Consider the following 5,585-nt stretch of genomic DNA (forward strand, 5'->3'; position numbering starts at 1 on the left):
GTTCCCATTACCTTTCACTTTCCTATTCTTCTATTCTATTCTATTCTATTCTATTCTATTCTATTCTGTTCTGTTCTGTTCTGTTCTGTTCTGTTCTGTTCTGTTCCCATTCCCATTCCCATTCCCATTCCCATTGCCTATCCTATCCTATCCTATCCTATCCTATCCTATCCTATCCTATCCCCATTCCCATTCCCATTCCCTATCCTATCCTATTCTATTCCCATTTCCTATTGTATTGTATTGTATTGTGTTGTGTTGTGTTGTGTTGTATTGTGTTGTGTTGTATTGTATTGTATTTTATTGCATTGTATTGTATTGTATTGTATTGTATTGTATTGTATTGTATTTTATTGTATTCTATTCTATTCTATTCTATTCTATTCTATTCTATTCTATTCTATTCTATTCTATTCTATTCTATTCTATTCTATTTCCATTCCCATTCCCATTCCCATTCCCAAAGTGTTCCCATTACCTTTCACTTTCCTATTCTTCTATTCTATTCTATTCTATTCTCTTCTATTCTATTCTGTTCTCTTCTGTTCTGTTCTATTCCCATTCCCATTCCCATTCCCATTCCCATTCCGATTCCGATTCCCATTGCCTATCCTATCCTATCCTATCCTATCCCATCCTATCCTATCCCATTCCCATTCCCATTCCCTATCCTATCCTATCCTATTCTATTCCCATTCCCTATTGTATAGTATTGTGTTGTGTTGTGTTGTGTTGTGTTGTGTTGTATTCTATTCTATTCCCATTCCCTATTCTATTCTATTCTATTCTATTCTATTCTATTCTATTCTATTCCCGTTCCCATTCTCTATTCTATTCTATTCTATTCTATTCTATTCTATTCTATTCTATTCTATTTTATTCTATTCTATTCTATTCCCATTCCCTATTCTGTTCTATTATATTCTGTTCTGTTCTGTTCTGTTCTATTCCCATTCCCATTCCCATTCCCATTCCGATTCCCATTCCCATTCCCATTTTCATTTCCTATTCTATTCTATTCTATTCTATTCTATTCTATTCTATTCTATTCTATTCTATTCTATTCTATTCCCTTTCCCATTCCCATTCCCTATCCTATCCTATCCTATCCTCTTTCCTATTCCCATTCCCATTCTATTCTATTCTATTCTATTCTACTCTACTCTACTCTATTCCCATTCCCATTCCCATATTCTATTCTATTCTATTCTATTCTATTCTATTCTATTCTATTCTATTCCCATTCCAATTCCCTATTCTGTTCTGTTCTGTTCTGTTCTATTCCCTTTCCCTTTCCCTTTCCCATTCCCGTTCCCATTCCTTATTCTATTGTATTATATTGTAATCTATTCTATTCTATTCTATTCTATTCTATTCTATTCTATTCTATTCTATTCTATTCTATTCCCATTCCCTATTCTATTCTATTCTATTCTATTCTATTCTATTCTATTCTATTCTATTCTGTTCTATTCTATTCTATTCTGTTCCCTTTCCCATTACCATTACCATTACCATTACTATTACCATTACCATTCCCTATTCTATTCTATTCTACTCTACTCTACTCTACTCTACTTTACTCTACTCTACTCTACTCTATTCTATTCTCGTTCCCATTCCCATTCCCATTCCCTATTCTATTCTATTCTATTCTACTCTATTACCATTACCATTACCATTACCATCCCCTATTCTATTCTATTCTATTCTATTCTATTCTATTCTATTCTATTCTATTCTATTCTATTCTATTCTATTCTCGTTCTCGTTCTCGTTCTCGTTCCCGTTCCCATTCCCATTCCCTATTCTATTCTATTCTATTCTATTCTATTCTATTCTATTCTATTCTATTCCCGTTCCCATTCCCTATTCTATTCTATTCTATTCTATTCTATTCTATTCTATTCTATTCTATTCTATTCTATTCTATTCTATTCTATTCTATTCCCATTCCCATTCCCATTCCCTATTCCATTCCATTCCATTCCATTCCATTCCATCCCATCCCATCCCATCCCATTCCATTCCATTCCATTCCATTCCATTCTATTCTATTCTATTCTATTCTATTCTATTCCCATTCCCATTCCTATTACCAAGGTGTTCCCATTACCTTTCACTTTCCTATTCTTCTATTCTATTCTATTCTATTCTATTCTATTCTATTCTGTTCTGTTCTGTTCTGTTCTGTTCTGTTCTTCTCTGTTCTATTCCCATTCCCATTCCCATTCCCATTCCCATTCCCATTCCCATTCCCATTGCCTATCCTATCCTATCCTATCCTATCCTATCCTATCCTATCCCCATTCCCATTCCCATTCCCTATCCTATCCTATTCTATTCCCATTTCCTATTGTATTGTATTGTATTGTGTTGTGTTGTGTTGTGTTGTATTGTGTTGTGTTGTATTGTATTGTATTTTATTGCATTGTATTGTATTGTATTGTATTGTATTGTATTGTATTGTATTGTATTTTATTGTGTTCTATTCTATTCTATTCTATTCTATTCTATTCTATTCTATTCTATTCTATTCTATTCTATTTCCATTCCCATTCCCATTCCCATTCCCAAAGTGTTCCCATTACCTTTCACTTTCCTATTCTTCTATTCTATTCTATTCTATTCTCTTCTATTCTATTCTGTTCTCTTCTGTTCTGTTCTATTCCCATTCCCATTCCCATTCCCATTCCCATTCCGATTCCGATTCCCATTGCCTATCCTATCCTATCCTATCCTATCCCATCCTATCCTATCCCATTCCCATTCCCATTCCCTATCCTATCCTATCCTATTCTATTCCCATTCCCTATTGTATAGTATTGTGTTGTGTTGTGTTGTGTTGTGTTGTGTTGTATTCTATTCTATTCCCATTCCCTATTCTATTCTATTCTATTCTATTCTATTCTATTCTATTCTATTCTATTCTATTCTATTCTATTCCCGTTCCCATTCTCTATTCTATTCTATTCTATTCTATTCTATTCTATTCTATTCTATTCTATTCTATTCCCATTCCCTATTCTGTTCTATTATATTCTGTTCTGTTCTGTTCTGTTCTGTTCTGTTCTGTTCTATTCCCATTCCCATTCCCATTCCCATTCCGATTCCCATTCCCATTCCCATTTTCATTTCCTATTCTATTCTATTCTATTCTATTCTATTCTATTCTATTCTATTCCCTTTCCCATTCCCATTCCCATTCCCTATCCTATCCTATCCTATCCTCTTTCCTATTCCCATTCCCATTCTATTCTATTCTATTCTATTCTACTCTACTCTACTCTATTCCCATTCCCATTCCCATATTCTATTCTATTCTATTCTATTCTATTCTATTCTATTCTATTCCCATTCCAATTCCCTATTCTGTTCTGTTCTGTTCTGTTCTATTCCCTTTCCCTTTCCCTTTCCCATTCCCGTTCCCATTCCTTATTCTATTGTATTATATTGTAATCTATTGTATTCTATTCTATTCTATTCTATTCTATTCTATTCTATTCTATTCTATTCTATTCTATTCTATTCTATTCCCATTCCCTATTCTATTCTATTCTATTCTATTCTATTCTATTCTATTCTATTCTATTCTGTTCTATTCTATTCTATTCTGTTCCCTTTCCCATTACCATTACCATTACCATTACTATTACCATTACCATTCCCTATTCTATTCTATTCTACTCTACTCTACTCTACTCTACTCTACTCTACTCTACTCTACTCTATTCTATTCTCGTTCCCATTCCCATTCCCATTCCCTATTCTATTCTATTCTATTCTACTCTATTACCATTACCATTACCATTACCATCCCCTATTCTATTCTATTCTATTCTATTCTATTCTATTCTATTCTATTCTATTCTCGTTCTCGTTCTCGTTCTCGTTCTCGTTCCCATTCCCATTCCCATTCCCTATTCTATTCTATTCTATTCTATTCTATTCTATTCTATTCTATTCTATTCCCGTTCCCATTCCCTATTCTATTCTGTTCTATTCTATTCTATTCTATTCTATTCTATTCTATTCTATTCTATTCTATTCTATTCTATTCTATTCTTTTCTATTCTATTCCCATTCCCTATTCTATTCTATTCTATTCTATTCTATTCTATTCTATTCTATTCTATTCTATTCTATTCTATTCTATTCTATTCTATTCTATGCTATTCTATTCTATTCTATTCTATTCTATTCTATTCTATTCTATTCTATTCCCATTCCCTATTCTATTCTATTCTATTCTATTCTATTCTATTCTATTCTATTCTATTCTATTCTATTCCCATTCCTTATTCTATTCTATTCTATTCTATTCTATTCTATTCTATTCTATTCTATTCTATTCTATTCTATTCTATTCCCATTCCCATTCCCTATTCTATTCTATTTATTTATTTTATTTATTTATTTATTAAATTTTTATACCGCCCCCTCTCCCGAAGGACTCGGGGCGGTGAACAGCCAAAATTAAAAACACACAATACAAATATTAAAATACATTAAAACAGAATTAAATTATCTTAGGCTTCTCCAATTTAAAACCCCGTTACCCATAAAATTCACCAATTAAAAATTTTTTAACCCAGCCCGGCTTGCTGAAATAAAAACGTCTTCAGGGCCCGGCGGAAGGTCCGGAGATCCGGGATTAGTCGTATCCCTGGGGGCAGCTCATTCCAGAGGGCGGGTGCCCCCACAGAGAAGGCTCTTCCCCGGGGGGTCGCCAGCCGACATTGCCTGACAGACGGCACCCTGAGGAGACCCTCTCCGTGGGAGCGTGTTGGCCGGTGGGAGGTTATCGGAGGCAGAAGGTGGTCTCGTAAATAACTGGGTCCTAAGCCATGGAGCGCTTTGAAGATGAGAACCAACACCTTGAAGCGCACTCGGAAGACCACTGGAAGCCAATGCAGCTCGCGCAGGAGAGGTGTCACGTGGGAGCGCCATGCCGCCCCCATAAGTACCCGCGCGGCCGCATTCTGCACCAGTTGGAGCCTCCGAGTGCTCCTCAAGGGGAGCCCCATGTAGAGAGCATTACAGTAGTCAAGGCGGGAAGTAACGAGGGCATGAGTGACCGTGCATAGGGAGTCCCGATCCAGAAAGGGGCGCAACTGGCGTATCAGGCGGACCTGATAGAAAGCCCCCCTGGCCACGGCCGTCAAATGCTCTTCTAAGGACAGCCGTGCGTCCAGGAGGACACCCAAGTTACGCACCCTCTCCGTGGGGGCCAATGTCTCGCCCCCAATAGTCAGCGATGGCACCAGCTGACTATATCGGGACGCCGGCAGCCACAGCCACTCAGTCTTGGAGGGATTGAGTCGGAGCCTGTTCCGCCCCATCCAGACCCGCACCGCCTCCAGGCACCGGGACATCACTTCAAGGGCATCGTTGGGGTGGTCTGGGGTGGAGATGTACAGCTGGGTGTCATCAGCGTACAGATGGCACTGCACCCCAAAACCACGGATGATCTCGCCCAGCGGCTTCACATAAATGTTGAACAGGAGAGGCGAGAGGACCGACCCTTGTGGCACCCCACAAACCAAGTGCCTTGAGGTCGACCTCTGCCCTCCAGCCAACACAGA

This window comes from Pituophis catenifer, unplaced genomic scaffold (genome assembly GCF_029215685.1).
Source record: "Pituophis catenifer annectens isolate HBS135680 unplaced genomic scaffold, rPitCat1.0.hap2 SCAF_15, whole genome shotgun sequence".
NCBI classification, from domain to species: domain Eukaryota; kingdom Metazoa; phylum Chordata; class Lepidosauria; order Squamata; family Colubridae; genus Pituophis; species Pituophis catenifer.